Here is a 15,455-nt window from a genome sequence, read left to right as displayed (position 1 = left end):
ATGTTTTTAAGATAAAGATAGATAGTTTTTTGAAGAATAAAGGGATTAAGGGTTATGGTGTTCGGGCCGGAAAGTGGAGCCGAGTCCACAAAAGATCAGCCATGATCTCATTGAATGGTGGAGCAGGCTCGAGGGGCCAGATGGCCTACTCCTGCTCCTAGTTCTTATACCTCCGGAGTTTGAGCAGAATTCTCTGCAAACGAGGCGTCATGTCGTTCAGGTCCTTTTGGATGATGTGGACCAAAGGCCTATTATCCGTCTCAACAGTAAATGTTGGCAAGCCGTAGACATAATCATGAAATTTGAGGATGCCGGTGAGAAGACGTAAACACTCCTTCTCAATCTGGGCATATCTGGTCTCAGTGGGTGTCATTGCCCGTGACACGTATGCTACTGGTACCCAGGATGACGTGTCGTCTCTTTGAAGCAACATCGCCCCCATGCCATCCTGACTCGCATCTGTGGATATCTTGGTCTCTCGGTCTGGGTGAAAGAATGCAAGGACGGGTGCAGTGGTGAGCTTGGCTTTCAGCTCCAGCCACTCCGTTCGGTGCTCCGCCTGCCACTCAAAGGCGGTTGATTTTTTCACCAGGTTGCGTAGGGCCGTGGTGTGTGTGGCCAAATTCGGGATGAACTTGCCAAGGAAATTGACCATTCCCAGGAAGTGCAGTACTGCCTTCTTGTCCTCGGGGACTTTCATTGCCGCGCTGGCTTTAATTCTGTCTGTGTCCAGGCGCACGCCGTGTCGCGAAATCTGATCGCCCAGGAACTTCAGCGTGGATGTCCCAAAGCAGCACTTGGACCTGTTTAGCTTGAGGCCATGTTCATGTATGTGTCGGAATACTTTCTTGAGTCACGACACATGTTCCTCCGGGCTTGTGGACCAGATTACGATATCGTCAACATAGACACAAACCCCTTCTATTACCTCCATCATCTGTTCCATGATGCGATGGAAAATCTCTGATGCCGAGATGATGCCAAATGGCATTCGGTTGTAGCAGAATCTACCAAAAGGCGTGCTGAAGGTGCAGAACATTCTGCTGGATTCTTCAAGTTGGATTTGCCAGAATCCTTGGGATGCTCCCAATTCTGTGAAGAAGTTCGCGTGTGCCATCTCACTTGTGATTTCTTCCCTCTTCGGGATGGGGTAATGTTCCCGCATAATGTTTTTGTTTCGATCCTTGGGGTCAATGCAGATGCGTAGGTCCCCCAAAGGCTTCTTTACGCACACCATCGAGCTGACCCAGTCGGTTGGTTCAGTGACCTTGGAGATGATGGCTTTTTGTTGTAGACTCGTGAGCTCTGCCTTCAGGCGCTCTCTCAGTGGAGCAGGGACACATCGTGGTGCGGGGACCACTGGCTTGGCATCAGGCCGCAGTAGAATCTTGTACTCGTACGGCAGCGTGCCCATCCCGCTAAATACATCTGGGTACTGGGCAAGGATGTCGTCGATGCTGGCTTGAAGATCCGAATGGGACGACGTTGTGGTGTAGACCCTTTGAATGAGGTTCAGTTGCTTGCAGGCGTGCCCACGTAGCAGAGACGCCCTGTCTGGTTTAACAGTCTCAAAGCGTAAGCTTGTGTGTGTCAGCTGGACACCTGCAGATGGCAGGACCCCAGTGCCTTGATTGTGTTTCCATTGTAGTCCAGGAGTTTGCAGGCAGCTGGAAGGATTGTGGGGGGCTTCTTGATTCTCTTGAAATCCACCTGCGAAATCAGGTTGGTGGAGGCACCTGTGTCCAGCTTGAACTGGATGGGGCAGTGGTTGACCTTCATCACTGCTCGCCATTCGTCCTCGGAATCCACGGCCAGGATTGATTGGACTCGCGATGTGTCCGGTGTGACGTATTCGCACCTCGTAACAATGCCCACTCGGTAAGTGTTGTCCAGGTATTCATCATCTGGATCCGTTGCTTGAAGTTGTAACGCTCAAAGATTTTGTTGGTGTCCATCTCGCAGTCGCTGTCGAATTTGTCCAGGATGGTTTGGTACTTTGTTTTGTCCTGCCCTTCGGAAAAGTGAAAGGAGTTGAAGGTCTCCATCGCATGGTCACCTGCAGTGGTCACATCGGTCGCGCCATTGAGGTCGGATGCTTCCACGTATAGTTGAAATTTCTGCTTGAATGATCGCCAGTTGGCACTAAGATTGCCGGTGGTCTTGAGCTGATGAGGAGCCTGAATCATATCCATTGTGCCTGTATTCAGTAGCTGGTGTCACGGACCTTGCTGAGTTGAACTAAATAGATTGAACAGTCAAACCTGGTATCATGTTGTGTTATGCTGCTTCGGATAACACAGGCTGCTACTTGATGCAGTCTTAACTAAAGGATGCTCCAGATTCTGAAATGAGTTCAACATGTTTATTGAACTATTAACACAGTTCTCAAATGAGTTTGACTCTCTGCTAATCTAACTGTAGTAACTCTGTCTAACTGTGCCAGCTTGCTCTAAGCCACGTGCTGGGGTGTGATGTTGCTGATCAACCCTGTCTAACTCTCCCGATGTCTGTCTGTGGAAAGAGGCAGGGTGTGAGTGCCTCATCCCTTTTATAGTGTTTATGTCATGCCCCCTTGTGGTGATGCCACCTCTGAGTGTCCTGACTGCCCATTGGTTGTGTCCTTTTCTGAGTGTTCATTGGTTGCATGTTTGCATATCATGACAGTGAGTGGCCCTCTCCACCTACCTCCATGTAGCTCCAGGGTACCTTAGCTGCTGGCCCAGTGCTGTTGGGGGGAGGGGGGGATCCTTCAAGAGGATCTGGATCTGGGTATGTAAAGCGTTGAAGCCCTCTTTATGTCAGTCCACCAGTAGCTGTGTGGTGCTCACTAGGTAGTGGCCCAGAAGCCTGTCCTTTAATGTCGCCCGATGTGTGTGTCTTTGTGTTGGTGGAAGGTGTGGGTGACAGCTGTGATATACTGTCTCCTCAGAGTTCTCCTCCGAGGCAGTCCCTTGGGTGGTAGGGGGTTTACTTCAGATGGCCTGGCCTCACGTAAGGGTCCTTCCTTGTGAAATAAAGTATCTATACAGAAAGATATAGGCCTCAATGTGGACAGTGAGCTGACGGCCAGTTTGCTAAGTAATAAAGTGTTTCCCCAGAAAGCCTGCTGCCCGTGAGTGCTGTATGTTCTAACCTGCGGGGACTCTGAATGAATGACTCTACAAAGAGGTCTGTAAACCGGATCGTTAATCAACCAGCGTGCTGTGAGGAGAAGGTGCTAAAGGACCACCATTTTAAGCAAAGACTCTGATCATTTGACCTTCATCCTGATTATTTTTTACCCCTTTTCACCCCTCTGCGTTTGTCTGCCTGGTGTGTGGGTATGGGTGGGCCAGTTAAAGGAGGTAGTAGGTATTAGCTTGTTGTTATCCAATTGTATTTACAGTATATTTCATAATAGTTCTTGGTATAAATAAACAGTAATTGTGTTTCATCTTACAAACCTGGTGACTGTAATTATTGGGCAGCCCAAGGGCCGAAGACATTTTAATAAGAATTATCAGTTCATTCACTCGTGTTGTGACTCCAGGGCGGGTGGGGCTGGAATTGACCTTGCACCTGCCCAGGGTGGCGTAACACTCATTGATCCTGCAAGACACGGTCCAGGGTCTGGGAAGTAAACAACTCACTTGAGGCTAGGTCACTGGATGAAGGTGCAGTGGATCCTCACTTCTCTGTGGGCGGCAAGGTGGCACAGTGGTTAGCACTGCTGCCTCACAGCACCAGGGACCCGGGTTCAATTTCGGCCTCGGGTCGCTGTCTGTGCAGAGTCTGCACGTTCTCCCCGTGTGTGCGTGGGTTTCCTCCGGGCGCTCCGGTTTCCTCCCACAGTCCAAAGATGTGCTGTTCAGGTGGATTGGCCGTGCTAAATTGCCCCTTAGTGTCCAAAGGATTAGGTTTGGTTTTGGGGATAGGGCGGGTCGTGGGCCTGGGAAGGGTGCTCCTTCGGGGGGTCGGTGCAGAATTGATGGGCTGAATGTCCTCCTTCTGCACTGTAAGGATCCTATGATTCTAGCACAGGCCAACCTCGCTGTTGGTCACTGCTCTCTCCTCGGACGACCCGGTGATCTCCAGGGCCCCCTTCCTCATGGCGGGGAGGGTGAGGACTCGCAACTCTGGCAGGGGGGGGGGGGGGGTGAGGACTAGCAACTCTGGCATCCACCCCCCCCCCCCCCCCCCCCCCCCAATCACCATCTACTTCTCCCTTTCATTTATTATGGGTTGTCTTCTCCTGCGGGGACAAAGAGGGGATATTGTGAGCTGCATGCCTGGTGGGTCGGGGGTCGATAGCAGGTGACGTGTGTCAGCCAGTGGGTTGCTGTGGCTGTGGCGATGGGGGAAGTGGAATTTAAGGCTGGCAGGTGGGACTGATGCCAGGAGGAGAGAGGTGGTAACGTAGCCTTGGCTCTTGTACCAGGTCTTTCACCTTCTTCCTACATTGGACGCCGGTGCGCCTGCCAATGTTGCCCACACTCAGTCGCTGCCACTGCCTCCCAGGTGGGATTTGTCACCGTGCTCTGGGGTCTCCTAACCCCTCGGGGGCACGGGATGCCCGCCTCTCCTCCATGGCATCCAGAAACCTGGCCAGGTCTGCATCCAGAAACCGGGGAGCAGGTCTCTGCGCTGCAATAGAATCATACCATTCGGCCCATCGAGTCTGCACCGACCCTCTGAAAGAGCATCCTACCTAGGTCCAATCCTCCACTCTATCCCCGTAAACCAGCTTAGGGGCAATTTATCATGGCCAATCCACCTCACCTGCACATCTTTGGACTGTGGGAGGAAACCGGAGCACCCGGAGGAAACCCACGCACACACGGGGAGAACGTGCAGACTCCGCACAGACAGTGACCCAGCGGGGAATCAAACCTGGGACCCTGGCGCTGTGAGGCAGAAGTGCTAACAGCTGTGTTACCCATACTCGTCAAGCCAGGAGTGAGTGTTGGGGGGGGGGGGGGTAAAATGTTTAAATGCAGCACCCCCTTGCTACCAATGAACAGCTGAGTCCCGAGTTGGTGCTGGGTACTTGGTTTTAATATCACAACAACACCAGGTTACATGAGTCGATTGGACAGATTTTTCAATTGGTTGCTTTACTACTTAGCACTGGGCTAAATCGCTGGCTTTGAAAGCAGACCAGGGCAGGCCAGCAGCACGGTTCAATTCCCGTAACAGCCTCCCCGAACAGGCGCTGGAATGTGGCGACTAGGGGCTTTTCACAGTAACTTCATTTGAAACCTACTTGTGACAATAAGCGATTTTCATTTCATTTCCATTTCATTTCATTTTGGGACTCTCAAATACAGGATCTCAATTCTTCCTCCACCCTAACCCAAACAAGAAGAGTTCAAAGATTTATTTGTTAGCAGACTGAAGGCCACCTGTCTCTGTTACTTCCCCTTTCCTCCCAGGCAGTTCAGAATTCCCCATCCCTGTCTTGCTGCTCTCCCATTTTTTCCCCCAAGTTATCCCATCCATCAAACCTCCCGCCTACTTTCTCCACCCCATTTCCACCAAATCCCCGACCATCCGACTTCTGATCCCAGCCTCCGTGCTGGATGACATTGTAAATAGCTTCCTTCCCTTTCTAAACCCCCACCCTGAAAGATCTATCCTCCCTGCAAAGGTGGATGATGTTAAACTCAGCCCCCTGCACTCCAAACCATTCCCCCACCTCCATCTTAGACTCAAGTTTTTTTTTTCCATCTATTTTTTTTTAAATTTAGAATACCCAATTATTTTTTCCAATTAAGGGGCAATTTAGCATGGCCAATCCACCTAACCAGCACATCTTTGGGTTGTGGGGGTGAAACCCACGCAGACATGGGGAGAATGTGCAAACTCCACACGGACAGTGACCCAGGGCCGGGATTCAAACTCGGGTTCTCAGCGACGCAGTGGTGCTAACCACTGTGCCACCGTGCTGCCCTTCCTTAGACCCAAGTTGATGGCCACCACCTCGACGTACTGTTTGGTCCTGAAATAGATCTGGCCTCTCATCTTCTCCATTACAGACACTCCTGTCAGCCACCTCCGTATCACCGTTTGATTCCACGTTGAATCAGCCCAGCAGTCACTGAGGCCCCCCTCAATGCCTCTAGTTCGGTCCAGCAGCCTCAGAACTTTCCCGACTGACCTTCCAACCTCCACTAAGTTTCTGCTCACCCAAGTTTCTGCTGCCCAGACCCGAGCCTGTATCAAGTTCCATTCACTGACAACCTTATCAACTCATTCCTTGTTCCCAGCACAAAATCCCACCCTCATGATTAAATCACTCTGTGACCGTCTCCTCCCCAGTCAAATTTCCTTCACCTGAACTCTCCATTTCCTTTTACTCTGATCTCTTGTCCATCCTGCCTCTCACTTTGTCCCAGTGATCGCCAAGATTTCAGCCCAGTCTCGGCAAGTCCCCCTCAGTCTCTCCACCTCTCTCGCCTCCTTAAGGACCCTCCTTAAAACCTCTTTACAAATACAAATTGTTGTTGCCGAGAAAAATTTCAACCAGACAGTTCAAATCGCAGTGGAACTGGAAAGAACAAAATAAAGAAAGGCCTTTGCTCCCTAATCATGTTGGATCTAGCGACCCTCTAAACCCCCCCCCCACAATCAGCCTCACCAACCCAGCGCCCCATTCCCTCCAGCCTCCCCCCCCCCCCCCCCCCCCCCCCAGCCCCCTCTCTGCGTCTACCAGTCAGGTCCTGCTGATACCCAGACTTCAGGTCCAACCCCATAACCTGCTCTTATTCAAGTACTGCCTTTAGCCCCAGAATTGGCTACTGCTCAAACTTGGTACTTTGGGACTATAAAACTGGCAGCCAATTAAACTGACCGGTAGCTTTCTATGTCGTGACTGATGATGCACACGGTCTGATCCGTCAATTTAAGCTCGGGCCTGAGCAATTGTGGTTCCCAAGGGAGAGCCAAGCTGTTGGGATAGAACAAGACCCAACCTCTCCAATCTACCCTCATTACTGAACTTTCCCATCCCTGGAACCATCCCTGTGAACCTCTTCTGCACTCTCTCCAATCCTTTCATATCTTTACAATAGTGCATCACCAGAACTGTGCACAATACACCAGCTGAGGTCTAACTAGTGTCTTGCATAAGTTCAGCATAACCACATTGCTTGAGTTCTCTACACCCGTGTTAATAACACCCAGAATACTATTTGCTTTATTAACTGCTCTCTCCACCTGTCCTGTCACCTTCAGTGATCTGTGCACATCTGTTCCTGCACCCACTGAATAATTTTACCCATTATTTTATGTTGCCTACCCATGTCCATCCTTCCAAAATGCATCGCCTCATTCTTCTCCTGGTGACTCACTCTCCTCCCCAGATTTCTCATTGCTGCCCACCAGTCTGACTCCTGTTGGGTTTGGGTCCTGGCCTACTTGTGTAAACAAGTTCCTGGAGTTAAAATCACCCCAGGTCTCAGCAAGCAAACCTGTCACACACCCTGGTATCCCCGCCCAGATTAAAATTGACGTGATAAAGTTTAAACCACTTTTGCAGGATTCAAATGGTGCATGAACACAAGCTGTGGGGGGGGGGGGGGGGGGGGGGGGGCTGTCGGGCCAAATGGTCCGTTCCTGTGCTACAATCTCTCTGTAGGAGCTGTTTCCCACAGTTAACCACAGTGTTGTGTTCTTTTACTCCAGTCTGTTTTTCACATCTTGATAAAGCCATTTCCTGGGCAAAATAGAAATTTATAAACAGTTCTCAGAAACGGAACAGCAGCCAGAATCTGCTGTTTAAATAGTGCTGGGCCGACACATGTTCCTTGTGTACAGAGGGTTTTCTTTAAAACAGCTGAGGATTACACTAGAGGATTGATTTTCCCCATGAAATGACTAATCCAAATCCCTCTAAATTGCATGGGTTGGTTATTGCTTTTCCTCTGGAAGCAACAATCATGTTTAACGCCGTTATTCCCCCTCCAGTGTTGTGTGTGTACATTTCAGTGACGGGCAACCGAGGGAAATGAGAGGCCGCACGAGTGGTCCTCCTTCATCAGGCTTGACCATGACCACATCAATAAGGTTAAATACGTTTAATACACACTGAATATTTCATACCGACTTATGCAAAATGCTTCATCATTTATATATTAATAGAACTATCAACTTCAAATGGTAAAAACAAAATATATATTTACACTTTGGACACAGAGTTCTCACTGTTTCTCACAGTCAATGTTGTGAGCAATCAGCACACACCTCACTTCACTCGCTCTTGCTTTACGTGCGAATCACTTCAGTCATACCGGTAGGAAAAAAATTGCGTGGGCGGAAATCAGCGGAATGCGGCAACCTTCACACGGGCAACGGTCACCAAAATGCTTCCTGGGCCGCACTCCGAACCCAGGTGGGCCGCATGGGGGCATTAGGCCCCAGGTTTCCCAACACTGGTATGTACCTATAAAGTTTAAATCTGGCCGTGTTTGATGGAAATACACATTGCAGAATCAGGTCCGAAGCTTAGTGCATCCACTACGTAGAGCTCACATAGTATTGCATGAATATGCACAAATATAACAGACTTTGGTGCATGGTGACCATGCAACCTGGCTGCCATTTTGAAGCCTTTCTTGAAGCAGTGTTTCAAACTTTTTTTTTCCTGGGACCCACTTTTGCCAACTGGGCGACCTTTGGGTCCCAGACCACATCCATTTCCCCGGTCTGTACCGGGTCAAGGCAGTGTTTGAGACACTAAAGTTTTCTTGCTCCTGGTGTATTAGCCTGATGTACTCACCAATGCAAAATCTGCTATGATGGAAGATCCAGAGACACGACTCCATGACGCACTCTACTTAAAGTTAGTCTCCATAGTGACAGTTCGGCAAAATGACTTCCAATGGTAATCAAAATAAACCGGAGGAGATCTGTGCATTTCTACACTTCTAACAATTGTGAGAAGCCAAAGGACTGTTTATTTTGTGAAGGTTGTAAGCTGCACTCTCCGATATCAGAAAACCCATTAAAATTTATGAAATATTTACAAATAAATACTTTTTAAAGATGCATAACCTCTTCCCTTCCTATTTCAGTTCCAAAAATAGAGTTAGGCATAAAAGGTGAGATTGCAAAGGCAACCTTCAAGTTACCATGCACCTGCCGCATTATCATTCTGCGAGGCGGAGGCCGCAGATTTGGGACGCTGTGTCACGAAGGAGTATTTCTATGTTCCATTTCTGGTATGGTTCAAAGTGCTGAGGGGCCAGTACTTTAGTGTCGGCTGAAATAAATCACCAGGTGAATGGATTATGAGGACAGCATCGGACTCCCAACACTGAGCAGTTGTAACCAGTCAGGAGTGGGGCTCAGAGCAGCGAGTGAGGGGCGCACAGCTAGCACAAGGCAGTCACTGCACACATAAGAACTCGGAGCAGGAGTAGACCTTCTGGCCCCTCGAGCCTGCTCCGCCATTCAATGAGATCATGGCTGATCTTTTGTGGACTCAGCTCCACTTTCCGGCCCGAACACCATAACCCTTTATTCTTCAAAAAACTATGTATCTTTATCTTGAAGTGAGTGAGCTCAACGACGACCCTTTGCTTCGATATTTTCCTCTTCTCTTCTGTCACAATTGTGTCTCTCACTCACTCTCACTGGATTGTTCAAGGGATGGTATTGGGGAAGCATGATAGCACAAGCGGTTAGCACTGTGGCTTCACAGCGCCAGGGTCCCAGGTTTGATTCCCGGCTTGGGTCACTGCCTGCGCGGAGTCTGCACGTTCTCGCCGTGTCTGCGTGGGTTTCCTCCGGGTGCTCCGGTTTCCTCCCACAGTCCAAAGACGTGCAGGTTAAGTGGATTGGCCGTGCTAAATTGCCCTTAGTGTCCAAAACCGTTAGGGAGGGGTTATTGGGTTATGGGGATAGGGTGGAAGTGAGGGCTTAAGTGGGTCGGTGCAGACTTGATGGGCTGAATGGCCTCCTTCTGCACTGTATGTTCTGTGGTCTATGTTCTATGTATTGTGTGTCCATATACCAGAATCCCCCACACTTCCCCTGTGAACAAAAACTGCATGCCGCAACCCTTAACTCCGTGACCCCTCTGACGCCTGCCCATTACCCACCCGCGGGTCGCAATCCCCACTTAGAAAAACCCTTTCTTAAAGGAAAGGGCACAGGCTCTGGAGCCAAGGCAGGCGCAACTCAACATTCATATCAAAAGCTGCGATGGATGGGTATTCTTGATGGGGGTTTGGAGGCAGGAGGGAGCACCCCACAAGGGCCAGAGATTTTTGGTTGGCACCCAATGTTTGAAGGAGGGAGCATTACCCTTTTCCGGTCGGAGTCCTGACCTGGGCCACCATTCAGGCAATTCCCCACTCCGGAATCCTCCCACCAGCCTGGAAATTTAAGCCCGGTGGGAAACGGCCCTTACATGGTCATTAATTGGCCACTTAAGGGCCGCAATAGAGGCCAGTGCTGCTGGGCTGGACTAGGCCATTCCCTTCCCAGCATAAAGTTGCCGAGAGGTCAGGGCAGGCAGGGCGGCCATCCCAATAATTTTACAGCATCGCCCGGCCGACAAACCTGCTGACGGGGGACTGTAAAATTCTGCCCCTGGTGTTCTGTCGTGGAGGTTTCCGACGCTCCTGGAGTACATTCTGGAGGCAGGTAGCCCATGGCTGTGTGTGTTTTTACACATGGGCAATGTTGCTACAGTGGAGGCTCAGTTTCTGCACTCTCACCTCCTGAGTCACAGGGTTTCGGGTATGAGCCCCACCCCAGGGCTTGAGCATACAAACCGAGTGCGGTACAGAGCGAGGGCTGCACGGTCAGAGATGCCATCTTTTAGATGAGATATTATTAGCCGAGGGAGGTGGCGATGTAGTGGTATTGTCACTGGGCAGAGACCCAGGGTAATGCTTTGGGGACGCAGGCTCGAATCCCACCGTGGCAGACGGTGGAATTCAATCAAAATCCTGAATTAAAGTCGAATGATGACCATGAAACCACTGCCATAAAAAAGCCCATCTGGTTCACCCATAGCATTTACAGTACAGAAGGAGGCCATTTGGCCCATCGGGTCTGCACCAGCCCTTGGGAAGAGCACCCGACTTAATCCCACGACTCCACCCTATCCCCGTAACCCAGGAACCCCACCTAACCTTTTTGGACACCAAGGGCAATTTATCACGGCCAATCCACCTAACCTGCACATCTTTGGACTGTGGGAGGAAACCGGAGCACCCGGAGGAAACCCACGCACACACGGGGAGAAAGTGGAAACTCCACAGTCACCTGAAGCTGGAATTGAACCCTGGAGCTGTGAGGCAGCAGTGCTAACCACTGTGCCACCGTGCCGCCCACTAATGTCCTTCAGGGAAGGAAATCTGCCGTCCTTACCAGGTCTGGCCTACACGTGGCTCCAGACCCATAGATTTCCTTCCCTAAAGGACATTAGTGAACCAGATGGGTTTTTAACGACAGTCAGCAATGGTTTCATGGTCATCATCACTGAGACTAGTTTTATATTTCAGATTTATTAATTGAATTTAAATTACAGCAGCTGCCGTGGTGGAGTTTGAACCTATGGACCGAGGACATTAGCCTAGGCCTCTGGAAAAGCTGGGGCTGTTCTCACTGGAGAAGCGGAGATTGAGGGGAGATTTGATAGCGGTGTCCATGATCAGATAACCTTGACCAAGAAAAGCTACTCCCATTAGCTGATCGGACAAGGACTAGGGGACACAGAATTATGGTTTTAGATCAGAGATACAGGGGGAATGGGAGGAAGAATTTTTTTATGGAGTAAGGGGCACAGACCTGGAACCTGGAAGGGGTAGTAGAATCAGAGACGGTCAATAATTTCAAAAAATAAACTGGATGGACATTGGAGGGAAATAACCAGGGCAGTGGGGATAGAATGGAGATTGGAAAAACTGGGTTGCTCTACAGATAGCTGGCATGGTCTCAATGGACCTCCTTTTGTGCCATAGTGACTCTAATATTAATTTGCCCATTATTGAATCCTCCCATTTCCTCTCTTCACAAATGATGGGTTGCCTAAGAGGGACGACAGATGCTCTCTTGCTTCACTGGGTTAGCCAGAGCACAGAGTTAATTCATGTCACCCATAGAGCAATAGGGCAATGAATCTCAAAGCCCTATTGGTGAAGGGGTGTCTTTAGGGGTCTTTAACCCCCACAAGATCCATCAGGACGATCCAATGAATCTCCCCGTCAGCCTTGTGGAGTACCGACTGTCCCGCTGAGGGGCTACCATTCGCGGGCTACTTAATTCAGCACCATAAAAACCAGCCCAGGTAGTAGCTGATTTGCGGAGTAACCCCTCCTGAGACCATTACTTGTAAATTATCCTCATTTTTGACTCTCCGCTCCAGACTCCTCCTTGTCTACTAAAAGGGGAATCATGCTACCTTGAAGATATTTAAGAGCGTACAAAAGCTGCCAGGTCTGTAAACAACGAGAGTGAAAGTAGCGCACACTCGGCACTGTTCCCGTTAAGATGGAGATGGGATGATGTCGATATTGTTAATGTTCCCAGGACAACAGTAATATCCCAGAGCCAGGGTTCCGCTGAAGGTGGGACTCAACTTACTGTGTTATTGGGTGAATTTTACAGCCCCGTCGAGGTGGAGGTAGGGCTGTAAAATGTGGCAAACTAACCAAATGTCCACTGACTTTGGCAGGACTGTACAATCCTGCCCAACATCGTTGATGTGTTAATAGTGAGGTCTCATTCCCAGACGGAGTCAGATATCCTGAATTCTTCTCATTCCCAGGTGCCTCCTAATTATCGTGGGACTCCGAACGTCTTGATCAAAGATGTGATGGTCAGGATGTAGAAATTACAGACTACTCCCAGGGAAGCATCCGTTATCTCAATTTGTGGTCACTCAGATGATTTGCAGTCACGTACTATCTGCACACTAGGGCAGTTAAAACCCTTTAACTTTGCGAACATCATGTACTCTGAGACAGGTCCTGAATGGAGATGTGGGTCAGTGTGATTCAGTCCTTTAAATTAAGGATCTTCTCCTTGGGGTTACAAGTACAAGAATTGACCAGTAGAAAAATCGATAGCTTAGTGTACATGGTTCGGATCGGCACCTCAGTGAAATAAAAAGCAGGTCAGCTGCTATGATGTCCTCTGCTGGTTCTGGTAAGACACTAGCAGGGATTAAATTAAATAAATGATGACCTTTCTTTGCATTCTGCCCTGCCTCTTCATTTAGCAAGTAGACCAAGCCCCAATGCATTATCCACCGCCCCCAAAGAGGGTAGAATTACATCAGCTGGCTATTGCTAGACTCTGTGTCCAGAGTCCAAAAGATCCTAACTATCATTATTAGTCCTTTAATAAGTCTTTATATATTAGTGAGGAGTGGCACCTAAACACACATCACATGATCCTGTTAGTAATTTGTTTAGGCTCCAGATTAACTATGATCCCACATGATCTAAGGGTGGCACATTGGTTAGACCTGCTGCGTCACAGCGCCAGGGAGCTGGGCTCGATTCTGGCCTTGGGTGATTGCCTGCGTAAAGTTTGCATGTTCTCCCTGTGCCTGCTCCAGCCAGTTTCCTCCCACAGTCCAAAGATGTGTAGGTTAGGTGGATTGGCCATGCTAAATTGCCCCTTAGTCTCCAAAGGTTAGGTGGGGTTATGGGGAAAGGGTGGGGGAGTGGCCCTGGATAGGGTGCTCTTTCAGGGGTTTGGTGTAGACTCAATGGGCTGAATGGCCTCCTTCTGCACTGTAGGGATTCTACACTTCTCTGAATGGCGGAGCAGGTTCCAGAGGCTGGATAGCCTCCTTCTGTTCCTGTGTTTTCACAGGAGTTAAAGTGCAAATATCACTGAAACTATTCGCACCAAAACCCAGAGGGAACGGGAGACATTGATTTATTAATTTTCCGGGATTTTCCAGCCCCTTCTTGTCTGCAGCCAGGATTTTCCAGTCCCCTCCGCAGCCGGGATTTTCCACTCCCGCCCGCAGCTGGGATTTTCCACTCCCGCCCACAGCCGGGTTTTTCCAGTTCCGTCCGCAGCTAGTCCCGTCCGCAGCTGGGATTTTCCACTCCTGCCCGCAGCCGGGATTTTCCAGTTCCGTCCACAGCTAGTCCCGTCCACAGCCGGGATTTTCCAGCCCCGTCCACAGGCGGGATCTTCCAGTCCCCTCCGCAGCCGGGATTTTCCACTCCCGTCCACAGCCAGGATTTTCCAGTCCCGTCCGCAGTTAGTCCTGTTCGCAGGCGGGATTTTCCATTCCCGTGCGCAGGTGGGATTTTCCAGTCCCGTCCGCAGGTGGGATTTTCCAGTCCCATCCGCAGGTGGGATTTTCCAGTCCCATCCGCAGGTGGGATTTTCCAGTCCCGTCCCACTGAGAGTCAATGGACTTTTGTCTGGGTCACCTCATCCCCCATGGTGGGTCCCACCATGACAGCGCACGGGAATCGTGGCCCTGATGCTAGAAGCCAAGTTCAGAGTGAGTTTGAGTCTGGTGGTAAATTCAGCTGGTGGTTACTTCCTTGTGGGCCTTTGCAACGGGGCAGCATGCTTCGTTATGTTTTTCGAGTTAAAATTCCGAATTTGCTATATTTTAACAACCATTTAAAAAGGATACAAGTGTCGATGTTTGCGCCAACAATATAGCCAGTGACATCAAAATTGATCCGGATGAATTTTCCCTGTTGGAAATTAGATAAAAATATGTCAGGACATACTGGTGTACATTCACTGTCCATGAAGTGATTAAACAAGGTGACCAGAGCCAAGGTCACTTTTTGCTGTTTATTTACCATCTTGTTTACATAGAGTCTGGTAATTCCGATTACATTAGGTCAGGTCGAGCAGATTCCTTGTACATAATCAGAATGAGCATTGAGATGGAGCAGGGGGCAAGAGGAGTTCACATCTGCCAAAATTTTGCAAAGTTCCCAGCTGCACAGAAGTAGGTTTCGTTTTAATGATAAATGATTGTTAATGATAAATGCACATTCCAGCCTTGCTGGTCAGAATTTTCCATTCTGTGCAACATCACAAGTGGTTAACAGGAGGTAAAAATGACTCAATCATATCTTCGCTCAGCTGGTGGGAGGGGGTTTGGTGGAGTGTGTGGAACAGTTGCATAAACTGCATTAACTCGATGTACTGCCTCCGCTTTTGTTGCTGTTGTTACTGCCAATCCATCGTCACCATCCTTTGCAAGCTCAGCGGAATAACTGTTGCATTTGGTGGTGAGAGACTTTTGAGGACACCAGCAGTAGACCTATCTCCAGTCAATTTTTTATCTCCCGGTAAAAAACATTAGTAAAGTTGGAGCAAACAGATAATAATTAAACCGCAGAAACAGCAAACATCTCCCAGAACAGAGGATAATATAGCTTTGACGCTAGAGAATATAACATGGATTCGGAGCGTGGGTGTGTGACATGCATTGATGCTACCTTCCATGTTGTAAATGATTTGAATTTCTAGGA

The 15,455-nt window shown here is 49.4% G+C and overlaps 1 protein-coding gene across 2 annotated transcripts in view; it reads right to left on the bottom strand.

The window, feature by feature from the left end:
• The window catches only part of LOC140394506 (myosin-11-like), an 81,497-nt gene extending 66,846 nt beyond the window's left edge, over nucleotides 1-14,651 (bottom strand). For both annotated transcript variants that reach the window (XM_072481837.1, XM_072481836.1), the window contains exon 1: nucleotides 14,600-14,651. The gene's annotated coding sequence lies outside the window, so the exon portion shown is untranslated. The remainder of the gene's footprint in view (nucleotides 1-14,599) is intronic.
• Nucleotides 14,652-15,455: the final 804 nt, after the last annotated feature.

The sequence above is a fragment of the Scyliorhinus torazame genome, chromosome 17 (assembly GCF_047496885.1).
Source record: "Scyliorhinus torazame isolate Kashiwa2021f chromosome 17, sScyTor2.1, whole genome shotgun sequence".
In the NCBI taxonomy this organism is placed as follows: Eukaryota; Metazoa; Chordata; class Chondrichthyes; order Carcharhiniformes; family Scyliorhinidae; genus Scyliorhinus; species Scyliorhinus torazame.
Note: the sequence above shows the minus strand (reverse complement) of the source record. Positions and strands in the feature narration are given on the sequence as shown.